Raw genomic sequence first — 14,628 nt, 5'->3', positions numbered from 1 at the left:
ATGTAAAAAGATTTCTCACAGGAAAGAGAAAGAAGACATTGGCAGCAACTGTGGTGTCTAGCACAATCACAGGGAAGTGTGTTTGTATGGATACTTGTAGCATATGGAAGATACATTCATTGTAAGAACCATAATATGCGTTTATACCAAGATCAGAAGTTGGTCCACTTATTATGAGGTGAATTCTGTTTGATTTATTTCCCAATAGAATGATCTATAATGAAAGAACCATTTATTTAGCACATTTGATTCAATTCATTTATAGGACAAATAGAAGATGTTGTTAGTAAAATTGTTTAGGTCATAGTCTCCTAAACATTATTTTTGAAATAAAATCTGATTGGAAGGTAGATGAATAAGTTTTGTTACTTCCTTCAGTTACTTCCCTTTTGAATTTTCTGTTTGAGACACAAGACTTTTCTGGTTTTCAGCTTTCCTAATTTCTCATTTAAAATCCTCCATCTGGTTCCTGGAAACATCAGTTAAGTGACACTCAGGAGAAAAAAATGCTTAATAGTAAATACCAAGTAGCATATTTGAGAAAGGACTTAGAATATGATATGCAACTTTTGGATACAAGGTCATCATGTTTTATTTGAATATTTAATAATTCCCTAGTTGACTATGGCATGGGATGTGGTTTGGCATAATAATTTAGTAAAATTATTTATCTAAATCTCTCAATCCTTAAATCTGTAATGAATGAACAGAGTAGATTTTAGAAGGTTCCAATTAGACATAAAACGGTTAAAATTATTTCTTTGTTGGAATAAAGAGGAAAATGAAAGTAGTTATACACTGACAAACATGACGATATTTTGTGTAAGAATGTGGCATGCAGGTAAGTTCAAGGACACATTGGTAAGCACATTAATGAATCTAATACTTTCAGTACTTTAAGGATAATTAAAATGAATATAGTTTTAGTTGGTGATATTATGGAGTACTGTTAAGTAGAATGACTAATAAAAGCAAATAAATCTGGAAATAGATACTAGATGCATTGGAGACTACTGAAAACTAGAAAATCCAAAGTTAAGGAGATGAAATCACTTATCAGAAAGCACAGGTAGCTGATTCTTTAAATCCATTTAACTTAAAGAAGAGAGAGGCGGGCTGGAGAGATGGCTCAGCCGTTAAAGGCTAGGCTCACAAACAAAAGAAGAGAGAGGCTAGATAGAAATAATCCCAAGAGCATAGTTCAACTCACTACTACTATAAGAATACCAAGAATACATATTAGGTATTATTCTCCACAAATGCCCATCACTTTAATAAATGCTGCTGAAAGAGTGGATATCATTCTACAAAGAAAGGAAATTGAGCTTCTATCTTAGTCTTACATACAGAAATAGACTGACATCTGTGGGCCAGCCTGGAGTTTCACAGTCCGGGAAGCCGAAGGCATCGACAGGCCAGACCGGTGGTGGGTGCCAATATGACGAGCAAGTATATGGTGGAGAAATGGGAGAGAAAGAGAGGTGGAATGGTTTGTGTGCTGTGATAAGATCTGAATTGATGAGAGTGGTGAGGAATGGGCTGATATGGTTGGGACCTGGGAAAAAGGTGATGCCCGGGCCTGGGCTGCTGCCTAGAACCGTGTCTGAGTCCATGGTCCTACTGAAGCCTGGATCTGTGTTGACATCCATGACCCATGTTGCTCCCAAGGGTCACAGGGATGCCCCGGGTCTGGGCTGCCAACTGTGGCCATTGGTGTCCAAATGGTGTGCCACTGCCAGGGCCATGCTGATCTGTGTGGGCTGTACTGCTGTGGGGGAGCCATGATGACATGGTGGGCAGAGCTGCTGCCCGGGGCGGTATCTGGGTCCATGGCCCTGCAGTAGCCAGGGTCTGTGTTGTTGTCCATGTGTGGATGAGTGGGGTCTAGTCAGATGCCTGAATCCATGCTGGTGTCTGAGAGCTGTGCTGCTACCAAGGCCATGCTAATGAGGGTGGCCTGTGCTGCCATGCAGGACATGTCTGGGTCCTTGGACCTACTAAAGCCAGGGTTGTGTTGATATCCATGGCTCCTGGGACACTGAAGGCCGTGCAAATACCTGGAGTCTGGTGGGGGTCTGAGGGTCATGCTGCAGCCAGAGCCATACAGATCTGAGTGGCTTGTGCTGCCACAAGGTGCCATGGTGACATACAGGCCCAGGCTGCAGCTAGGGACCTTAACTGGGTCTGTTGCCCTCCCACGGCTAGGGTCTGAGTTCATGCCCATAGCTTCTGATACCACCTAGGGCTGTGCAAATGCCCAGGGTCTGGTCAGCCACCTAAGACTACGTTGGCATCCCAGGACCTTGTTGCCTACAGTCCATACTGATCTTGGTGGCCGGTGCTGCCACTGGGGCCATGGTGATATCTTGGCCCAAGCTGCTCCTGAGGGCCCAGTCTGGGTCCAAGTTCCTGGTGCATCTGGGGTCTGTGTTGATGTCCATCTCCCGTGTTACCACAGAGGGTCATAGGAGCCATGTGTGTTGAAATCTGAGGGCCATGCTGAGCTGACCCCACCCCTCACTGGCCCTGGGATAGCTGACCCTGTCCCTTGCTGAACACTGTAGCAGGAGAGCTAGACCAGCCCCTCATGGGAGAGCTGGCCCCCACACTTAGAAGAGATTGCCCCACCCCTCACCACAGACATGGAAGAACTGGTCTTGATGGCATGGGCCTAGGAGTGCTGGCTCTTCCCCTTGCCTGGGGGTGTGGGGGATCGAGATCCCAGTGGTTGAGACCAACAAGCTCAGGTACCACCCAGATCCACATCCTGGGCCTTGGGTTCACCCATCCTAACATCTATCCCATCTATGACCTGCTGGAGCACGTGCAGGGACTGGTCTTCCAGGGTCTCCATGACTCGAGGAAGCAGCAGAATATCTGAGAGGACTTTTGGTGAGGATCCAGTGAGGATGGTGTGCCAGAGGCCTTGAACCAGACCAGTGACTCACTGCCATGAACATTTTGAGGGTAGGGCTGATTGGACAAAAAGGTATACTGTGTGACACACCACAGCTCCTAATGCCACTAAGATGTTGGAAAGATGGAGGAGTGAAGTGGTCTGGTTCTTTGTTTTGTCTTTAATTTCTTTCAGGGGTGTGCTTTAGGAGTGAGTGGCAGATATGGAGGGACTGAGAGGAAAACAGGATTCAGGTGCATGATGTGAAATTCCCCAAGGATCAATAAAGAATTATGTTATAAAAAATAGACTGACAAACAGTTTAAGACTTAAATATAACCAGAAAGCATAAAATTCTTAGGAAAAAAAAGGAAAGAGCTCAATGGCGAGGATTACTTTTAAAATCTGTTAATATAGACTGTGAAATAAAAAGCCCAGTGTCAGGTATAGGTTACCTCTGTTTGAGTTGTTGCCTAGTGGAATCCCACTAACATGGTTCTTGGTTACCCTTCAACACTTGACGATAAGACCCTATTTCTGAAGATATCACAGACTCTAGTCACCCAGATATGGAGATGTCAAGCTGACAAGAATCTGGAAGTGCCATCCCTCCTAGCTAGTTCTGGAAGGTTCCATGAATACTACCGGAGGAGAAAGTAATCATCAGTCTAACCCAGCTGTGAACCCTATGATCTACCATAACCACTGGCCCAGCAAGGTATGCCTACTAGCTCAATAATGGCATTCACGTTATGGGAGTGACCAACCATTTTCTAATTTTGTTAACTGGGCCAAAGAAACATAATTAGTGAGGTGATAGTCCCTAGGAGAGAACCTAATACTATTATTTTTCTAATGAAAATAGTATTAAACTACCCCCTAATTTTTTATTCTTATACATTTAAATTAGTATGTCAGTCACTTACACTTCATGAGAGAAACTTCTTTTTTTCAGTAGATGGTGATTACCACAGAAACCCACGACTGGTCAACATACAGAGAATAAGAGATTATGGAGGGTTCAGCCTTAAGTGGGACATCTATATCACACTTGTCTCCTCTAAGACTCACCCAAAGTAGTGGATCTTTTCAGTGATGCATTAATTGCTAGACATAACAATGCCTTTGGCAACATGAACTCACAGGCTGTGACTGCATGCATAAGACCTGCATATGATCCGTCCAACTGAAATCTTACCAGCACAATAGGTAGGGGGTCATGGAGCAATCAATGGCTGCTGGGGAAGGGGAAATAAGTTTTCTTCAGGGATGTAGCTTCTGAGAGGCTGCTTATGCTCCAGTAGATATCAAACTCATGCATAAATGGGCAGCAATAAATAGATTCTGTAGGACTTTTTTTTTTTAAGAGAGAGCATATGAAGTGGGGAGGAAAAATTCATAAAGGTAAGAGGGGAAGAATTAAGGGGAGGGAATGGTGGTTGATTTGATCAAAACACATATGCATGTATGAAACTCTCAAACAATAAAAAACGTAAACTGTGGGCAACAAAGGCAAAAGTAAACAAATGAGAGTGCTCATTCCGATGGAAGACCTTTTGCAAAAAAGAGTAAGTGACTCAAAATAAAAGGGCAGCCTATGGACTAGAAAAAATATCAGCAAGCCATTTATCAGACAAGTTAATACACACAAACTGTAAGCAAATAGTATAATCTAACAGAAAAAGTGGTTTGTAAATATGCAAAATACTTGAATAAATATTTGCAAAATGGATTTATTTGCTGTGGATATTGCTCTGTAGAAATAAACACTGATTGGCTGGTAGCCAGGCAGGAAGTGTAGGCAGGACTAACAGAGAGGAGAATTGAGGGAACAAGAAGGCAAAGGGAGAGACTGGCTGGAGCCGCCGCCAGGACAAGCAAGATGTAAGGTACCCATAAGCCATGAGCCACGTGGCAAAGTATAGATTAATAGAAATGGGCTAAATATAAGAGTAAGAGCTAGACAATGATAGGCCTGAGCTAATGACCAAGCAGTTTAAATAATGTAAGAGTCTGTGTGTTTATTTTATAAGTGGGTTCCGGGACCGGTGGAACTTGGAGGGAGCTGGAGAGAAATTCTCCAGCAACATTTATTGTCCATTTTGGAATGGATAATAAATAAGAAAAAAGTTTGTTGAAACACCACCAACCATCAGAGAAATGCACATCAAAAAGCAGATGTTAGAACCGATCTGTAAGGATGACTGTAATCATAGTGACCAGAGGCAGCAGACATTTTTGACAGTGTTGAGAAAAGGGGACACTTTTATATTGGTGAAAATGAAAATTGGAACAATTATTATAAAATAATGCATATCTTTCTTAAAAAATGAAAATGTACAACTACTATATGATTCATCTGTCTCTGTTATATGCATGTACAAAAAGGAAATGAGATCAGATATATGTATATCTGCAATTACTAGTTCATCAAAGCATTGTGTACAATAGCGACAAAAGAAGATTCTGTCATAGGGTTAATGAATAATGAAAATTTATGATATTAAATGTGAATATATAAATGTATATGCATGAGTATTATTCACTCTAGTAAAAGAGGAGATTATGCCACTTATGAAAATATGGACTGACCTAATGGATACCACGCTAGCGCAACAGACAGGCACAGAAAGACCAATATTACATGTTGTTGAATATTAGTTAAAGATATGTTACATTCTTTCATGCTGTGGAATAGTTGTCTAATGATGCAAAGGCATGTTGTATTTGTTTAACTCTGTAAAGCTGTGTTACATTGCCTGTCTAAATACTCGATTGGTCTAATAAAGAGCTGAACAGCCAATAGCTAGATAGGAGAGGAACTGGCTGTCAAGCAGAGAGAATAAATAGAAGGAAAAATGTCAGGCAGAGACAATAAATAGAAGGAGAAATGTCAGGCAGAGACAATAAATAGAAGGAGAAATCTAGGCTCAAGAGAGAAAAATAGAAGGGGGAAGAGTAAGAAAAGGAGAAGGAGAAGAGGACATCAGGATCCAGCCACCCATCCACACAGCTGGCCATGTAAGTAAGAAGCAAAACAAGGTACATAAAATAGAGAAAGGTAAAAAGTCCACAGGCAAAAGGTCAGACAGGGTAAGTTTTGTTAGAAAAACTGACTATCAAAAAACAAAACAAAACAAAACGAAACAATCAAAGAAAAACCCAGCTACAATTACACAACCTGGCTTATACACAAAGTCTAAGAAAAGCTAATTTTGTAGACATAGAGAATAGACTGTAACTACCAGAGGATGAAGACAGGGAAAAAATAGGTAGATATATCAGCTTAAGTGTGCAAACTTACCTGAATGAATGACTTCTGGTAATGTCATACATATATGACATGTATTATAATAATGTATTATAGACTTGAAATTTGCTATAAGGGGTAGATTTTGTGCATTTTCACCACAAAAGTAACTATTGTGAGGAAATAGACATAATAATTAGCTTGATTGAGATATCATTTCATAATGTATATTATATAATATATTAATATGTATTTTGATAGATTATACATATCAAAATATGGCATTGTGCATAAAACCTTACAAATGAGATTGAGCAAAAACCACATAAAGTAGAATACACAAAGTTTGACTCCATACATACAAAGAGCAAATATCCCCTGTGGTATTAGAATCAGAAAAATGAACACATTTTAGAAAGCAGAAGTTGTGTGACTGGGAGAAGCTATGATGGGAGGAGCTATGTGACTTAGAGTCATGTTCCACTTCCTGTCTTCATGGGGCAGCATGGTGCATTGGCTAATTGAATTATATTTATGATTCTTACATGTACCATATTTTTATAAAAATAAAGTGACTAAGGCAACATGTTATTTTTACACAGATTTTGTGGTGTATACTATATGTATGTGATGTGATTCTACAGGATGTATGTAGAGTAAAAAAAATCAAATAGACATGCCCACCAACTTACTTACACAAGTGTCAAGTGTCCTTTTGTAGCAAGGGCAGTTTAAAAACTGACTCATCTAGCACAGATTCCATATACACACAGTTTTATGGCCTATCATCACCATCTTGCAAGTTATACTTTTTCATCCTACATATTTACTACTATATATATGTGAGATTATATATATACATATGTGTGTGTGTGGTATCTTAAAATTAAAAATAAATTTGAACTTAGAAATTTGTATTTGGCCATATTTTCACTGCAATGCAAATAAAAATATTTATATGCATATAAATACCTGCAGTGCAATCCCTTTTAGAAGAAATTTGCGTGCTAGGAAGAAGCAGATTCTGGAAGTAGTGAACAAAATCATCACTGACAAAATATCTTTACAAAGCTTGTTATTTCACAGAAGTAGCAAAATATCAATATGAATAAAATGAAGGTCAAATAAGAGCCAGGAGGTATAGCTGAAGTTTTCCTGTGTCCCACTGAGTCTGTAGCTGCTCAGACCCAAGTAAACACACAGAGGCTTATATTAATTATAACTGCTTGGCTATTAGCTCAGGCTAACTACTGACTAGCTCATACACTTAAACTAAGCCCATTTCTGTTGATCTATATGTTGCCATGTGTTCTGTGGCTTTACCTGTGTGCCATTACATGCTGCTCCCTGGACAGCAGGTTGGCATCTCCTGACTTAGCCATCCTCTCCCAGAATTCTCCTTCTCTTCTTATCCCACCTATACTTCCTGCCTGGCTACTGACCAATCAGCATTTTATTTATTAACTAATCAGAGCAACACATTCACAGCATACAGAGCAACATCACCCATCAAGGAGACTATCTATTCTTAGCATATAAATAAAAATAATGACTATAGAGAAAAAAGGTAAATGAAAACCTGACCACTTGACATGAAATTAGCGTAGGCTGAACACAGGGAAAAGGGAAAGGACACTGGTGGCAGTTTGGTTTATTTGGAAAGACTTGAAATAGAAACGCAGTTCCACCTGTAATGGTCTTTGTCCCACAGCTTTCTCTGCAATTTGCCTAATTAGTTGAATTAACTGGAGACTACATTTTAGATGAGGATTCTAGAATTTGAACATGAAGAGGATAAATTAAGTTTCAGCAGTAACTCAAGCTGAATTAAAGCAATTTGTAGCTTCATTATTTAGGCTCTGAAATTTAGAACACAATGAATCTTAGTTCATGATCAGCATTCAGGAAAGAACATTCAGAAAGGTTATTTTGAAAAGAATTATCTTTTTATTTAGCTGCAAGTTTTATGGTTTAAAATATATCTGTATTTTGTAAATTTTTTTTGAGAAGACTAGCATTTAGAAAAGGAAGCCAATAATTTGGGTGACCTATGGAACTATGTGACCATTGGTTGGTCCATGGGTGTAAGAGGAATTGAAAAAATGCGTCTATTTGTGTGGAATAATTGACAAGAGATTTTTCTCCTCATTGAAAATTTAGAGTACCTTTTTACAAAAACAAAAACAGAAAATAAAGAAAACAAGTGCTCACAGTGTCAGTCTGAAACAGGCAGACAGGTGTGAAGAGGGTACCAGTACTTGGGAAAATTTTCTTTGCTCCTGGCTTGGTAGTGTTTGTAACAGACTGAGTCATCTCAGTGCAGAGAAAAGTTGTTTCTCTGCAGTGTTAATATGCTCTCTTCCTATAGCTTCTGCAGTCACATTACTGGGAGCCATAGGAAGGTCATAGCATAACTTGTTTCCTAATATCTCACCTAGACAACAGGAAAATCTAATTAAAGCCATAGGTTCAAAGGAGTAATAAAGATTTAATTATCATTTAACATAGAAATTGAAGTCATCGTGTAAGGTTAGTAATTGAAAAAGGAGTAACCATACCATAGTAGATATGGTAAATGAAAGATTAATCTAAACATCCAGATGGATGATTATGGGTCTTCTTCTTCTTCTTCTTCTTCTTCTTCTTCTTCTTCTTCTTCTTCTTCTTCTTCTTCTTCTTCTTCTTCTTCTTCTTCTTCCTCTCTCTCTCTCTCTCTCTCTCTCTCTCTCTCTCTCTCTCTCTCTCTCTCTCTCTCTCTCTCTCTTTCACCTATATGTATCATATTCTTCCTGCAAAAATACTTTGGATAATTTGTTATAGCCTAGTTATGTGATGATCCTCATTATTTTATTTTGAAATTTCAGTTTCCACTTATTTGTCTTTAACTTGAATTCTTGGAATTAAAGTTTAAATTTTGCATGTTAATTTTCTGCTCCTTTAATTGAGCAGTTAAAACAGCATTTTTAGCTAAAGCACGAAATTTGGCTAGAGTGTGACCAGGGGTTTTGGTTGTCTTTGATTTCTCATGCTAAATTTTGAACAATCTGGGACATTTGATGACCCTTATCCCTGACCCCAAGACAAAAAAAAAATAGAAAATTCTTTGAAAACATAAGATCAAATATGAGCTAAGTGTTGTTAAATGCTTGTGCCATTTAACTGTAACATTGTCGGTCAGACCATCATAGATCAAGAAAACTATCTGATTTTTAGGGCATTTTGAAGTTAAAGTCATGCAGGATTTCAACTTAGGAGTAATAATATTGTTTGGAGAAAATGATCTGCTTGCCGAACAGCTTATCGGAAATGACGTGGTTGCTTCAATGTTGTTAAATAGAAGTAGCATATAGTCACAATTTTCCATTTATTTTAGAAAATTCCTGAATTCAGCCACAAATACCAGTGTGGTCTGTACTACTGTACTTGACATCTTTTCTATGAATTTTATTTCATTTATAATTTTTAGAAAATTACCACGGTATCATATTGGTCCTAAGGGAAGGGATCATGTGACCTGTGATCAATGATTTTATGAAATATCTTTGACATATTTCTAACCTTCTTCTTAATATTATAAGTTGTTAACTTTTTGGATTTTCTCACTTTATACTTTCATTTTTCTTTGAGCCTTTCAAGATGTCTTTAAATTTTTCTCATTCCACTTAAATATTGAGATTTCATCACAGTTTATTCTTTCCTTTCTTCCTCCCTCCCTTCTTTCCTTTGTTTCTTTTCTGTCCTTCTCTCATACAATGCATTCCAATTGCAGCCTCCCCTCCACTCCCTCCTACCACCCTCCCCTCTCCCCCAGATCCACTGCTCCGCTGTTTTCCTTCAGAAAAGAGCAGGTCTCCCAGGGATATCAACTGAACATGACACAGCAAGTTACAATGAGACTCGGCACGAATTCTGCCATCAAGGATGGACAAAGCAACACAATGGGAGAAAAAAGGTCCCAGGAACAGGCAAGAGTCAAGAGACCCACCCTTCACTGCTAAGAGTCTTCTCTAGGGTAACCGTTGTCTATTCCAGGGAGTTTCCATGGCACTAGGTTTCCACATGGTCCCCCAAATGCCCCAACTCCAGTTGTCTCTCCCTGTATTCTCTCCTTCCATGCCCCAACCCCACACCCAATTCCTCCTGTTCCTTTCCCCACCTGACCCTAGTCCACAAGAAACTTCTACTTCCCCCTCCCAGGGAGATTTATGCATCCCACCTTGAGCCCTCCTTGTTACTTAGCCTCTCTGGGTCTGTGGCTTATAGCATGATTATCATTTACTTATCAGCTAATATCCACTTATAAGTGAGTGCATACCATATTTGTCTTTCTGGGTCTGAGTTAATCTCATTTAGGATGATTTATTTTTTAGTTCCATCCATTTGCCTGCAAATTTCATGAAGTCATTATTTTCAACAGCTGAGTAATACTCCATTGTATAAATGCAACACATTTTCTTTATTCATTCTTCAGTTGGGAGACTTCTAGGATGTTTCCAGTTTATAGTTATTATGAATAAAGAAGCTATGAACATAGTTGAACAGGTGTCCTTGTTTGCTTTGCTTCTTCCCTATTCTTGGAGAAGATTAACCTGGAGCTTAGTTAAATGATATTTCATCAAATTCCCATAGTTCCACTTGTGCCTCTCTACTGGTGACTCAAGTGCACACAAGCAGCTGCAGCCTCCCCTCTCTGAATGAGACTGAACATTGGCAGTGTCTGGCCTCTTGCAAAAAGGCCTCATACACTCTCAATATCCACCATTGAGATGCTGCACTCATAATTGAACAACTACTCTTTTCTCAAAGAGCACTTCCCTGTTTTCCAATTCACAGCACAGTCAGGACACATCTTCCCTAAATCCTTGAAATTGAGCCTTATTTATCCCTGTTCTCTTATCCATCCAGACAGTGATGATCAACTTTGAACTTTTAACATGCCTCTCTCCCTTTATGCAGACCTTAATGTTATCTCATGTGGATCACTGCGACAAGCTGTAGTTTGTCTTCCTATGGCTGAATGATCCTGTCATTTCATCAACAAATCCTACATACCACATGCAGTTGATTTCTAAGCAATGACTCTTATGTTATTCCCAAGTTAAAAATCCTTCCAAGTCTGTTTCATAAATGACACAGCTTTCATTGATTATTATCTATTTACCTTCCCAGATTCACCCTGAATAAGACCAGATGACACCTCCCTTCCATACTCCTTTGACCTCTCTGGTCATACACTGTATATTTCCTTTCATTGGTATTTGGTTAAACCTTTTCTGACTGGTTCACAGAGCTCATCCTTTAAGCTCACAACCAGGACTCATATTTTTAATAATATTTTTGAGACTATAATATAATAAATAATTTCCCACTTTCCCTATCCTCTCTCCAACCACTCTTATGTACTTTTCCTGTTCTCTCTCAAATTCATGACCTCCTTTTCTTTATTTGTTCATATATACATGAAATCAATCCATATAATATTACTTTGTTACTTAAATGTATATTATTTCCAGATCACAATAGGATTCACATAAGGAGTCTTATCTGGTTGCTGGGCCCATGTAGTAAAATCACTGCACACACCAACTACATAACATTTACCTCAGTTTACTCTAGGTCTTCCTTCATTTGTCTTCTTTAATAGACTGTTAGCTCCTTGAATACAGGATCCACATGACATTCATCTTTCTGATGAGAAGCTGAAGTTTCCAGAATTAAAGGTGGCACACAGTAGGTATTTAGGAAATGGTAAATTAGTATCTGGAACCAGAGTTTTTGTAAGGGTGGGTATCAGTGTGACTTTCTAAGCCTGGCCCTGCTGCATTTGAGGCATGCCTCTGAAAGGATGAGAAAACAGTTCCTTGCTTTGCTACACATTTCATGTGACTCGGAATCAAAACAACATCTATATTGTCTTCAGGTTGAATTTGTGGCCTCTCTCTTCTTTTCCAAAACAAACATTTCATCATTATTATTACATTTCAGTTTCATGTTACCTGTTCATGCACTTTACACTTTTGACGGTTCAGGTAAGATTGATGATGGAATAAAAATTAAAATTTGATTTCTTAGAAGAAACAGTTTTCAGTCTGGGTTCTGCATTTCTTAATCTATGCTCCTGCATACACGCTTTGCCCCTTTCATTCTTAGATTCATCTTTAAAAAGGGAAATGGCAGTGATACAACCTTTTAGATAAGATTGTTACAAAATGTATGTCCAATGACATAGTTGATGATCAATACATTATGACTACTGTGGCAGCTGCCCTGGACATTGAGGGCCATAGCAACAGAAATAGCTATGATTGAACCACAAACTGAATTCTTCTGTTTATAAACAAAACCCATGATGGAATTTGACAAACATGAAATTCCCAGAAAGGAAGTGTGCCTGGAGATTTGAATTTATACGCCATAAGTACATTCTATTGGCTGGTATTGTGTGTTAATTTGACACAAGCTAGAGTCATCAGAGGAAGGAGCCTCAGTTGAGGAAATACCTTGATGAGATCGGACTGTGAGTCATTTTCTCCTTTAGCGATCAATGGGGGAGGGCCCAGCCTGTAGTGGGTGGTGCCATCCCTAGGCTGTTGGTCCTGGGTCTATAAGAAGGTGGACTGAGCAAGCCATGGGAAGCAAGTCAGTAAGCAGCTCCCCTCCATGGCTTCTGCATCAGCTCCTACTCCTGTGATGCCACCCTGTTTGAATTCCTGTCCTGACTTCCTTCAGTGATGAACAGCAATTCTGAAATGTAAGTCCAATAAATCCTTTCCTACCCAACTTGCTTTTTCGGTCCTGGTGTTTCATTGCAGCGATAGAAACCCTAACTAAAACAAGTGGGTACCAAGAGCAGGGTATTTCTGTGACAGACCTGACCATGTTTTGCAAAGGTTTGTGGAAGGACTGTGTAACTGCACTAGACCAGTGTTAAAAGGTCTGTGGGAACTTGGAAGACAAGAATGTTAAGAGCAGTGCAGAAGATGGAGGCCTGGCTTGTGCAATTTCAGAAGAAAGTTTAAAGACTCTATCAGGGCCATTTGTTGTTTTGAAGTTAAAATCCTTTGGTTCCAGTTAGCTGGGGCTGAAGAATCAGCTGTGATGGGCAAGATACCAGAACTGCTAAAGCAATTCTGTGGTTCTGGTTAGTTAGAAACAGGTTTGATTAACAAGATACCAGAAGTACTAAAGCAAAACTTTGCTTTGCTGGGATACTTGATGCCGGTCAGCTGGAGCTAATAAATTAATGGTGATTAAGAGGAGACCAGCATCACCGAGGTGAAATCTTCTGGTACTTGTTTCCTGAGAGCACACTGGAGCTGTTTCCCAGAGGTGCCCAAGGTTGTACCTCATGCTGGTAGCTAGACTTTGTAATGTGTAGGAGTCCCCCAGGTAGTATTGGTTTTGAAGGCATGAAGGGGTCATGGAGAGCAGCTGAGGCTTGACACTATGAGAGACCAGGAGAGGCCATTGGTGAACGTGCAGCCTCAGTGGCAGCTGAAGACCTAGGACTGAAGGAGTCATGCAAAGACCTCTGCCTCTGCGTATCCTGTTGTAACATGTGGCTTCTTCAGTGTTTCTTCAACTCACTAGAGACTGAGGGCATCTTTGCTACCTGTTCATTGTGCTTCAAACATTCTTTCTGCTATTTGTACAATTTACTTTCTCACCTAATTCAGATCTCATTTCAAATTTCACTCTATCAGAGAAACTCATTATATATTATATATAGCTGCAATCACCCAGAGTTTTCTCTCCTTGCATGATCCCAAGCACCCCCTTCTGCCATAATGATCTAAAATAGCTTTCTGTATTGCTTTAGAAAGAAGCCATAAAAGGCATGCATTATTTTCTCATATACATTGCTTCACCCAAAGTGCTAAGGTTAAAGAAGCCAGGCAAAGAGTAAATACTAACAAATGTAAGTCAAATAAATTACTAAGTCTAATTTAATTGCCGCCACTGGGAAGCAAAAGCAAAGAGCAAATGTGACTTTCTCAATGTAACTTAGTAGTCTATAACTTTCACACCAATGAAACAATTTACTTATTATCAGCCAATCACCTTACTTACTTCTGTACTCCTAATTTCCAGTTTCTGTGTTTATGCAGATCAATGGGTTTTACTTATAACATCTTGATGTTCTATTTGATTAAAATGGCATCTGGATACTAAAGTTTCCATTTTGCCTTGTGAGCATGTGTATTACTTGGTACTAGTCTTTTGAGAGTATACTAAGTAATGGCCACTTTTCTTGGCTTGGAAATTAGTTTTGAAGTAGGATTTATCTTCCTGTCACCTTGTGAAGCATTAATCTGTCATCACACTTGTAAAACGCAACGCACTGGATGTGAGTGCAATCTGATAGTGAATTATGTCACCCCGTTGATCAACAGGATTGATTCAGCTGATCTGACTGGCTTAGGTGTGTGTCCTATCCCCTCACACTCTTCCTGCTACATGTCTGTCCTTCCTGAATCTATGC

This window comes from Peromyscus maniculatus, chromosome 19, assembly GCF_049852395.1.
Source record: "Peromyscus maniculatus bairdii isolate BWxNUB_F1_BW_parent chromosome 19, HU_Pman_BW_mat_3.1, whole genome shotgun sequence".
In the NCBI taxonomy this organism is placed as follows: Eukaryota; Metazoa; Chordata; class Mammalia; order Rodentia; family Cricetidae; genus Peromyscus; species Peromyscus maniculatus.
The sequence above is the reverse complement of the archived record's forward strand: the minus strand, read 5'-3'. Positions refer to the sequence as shown.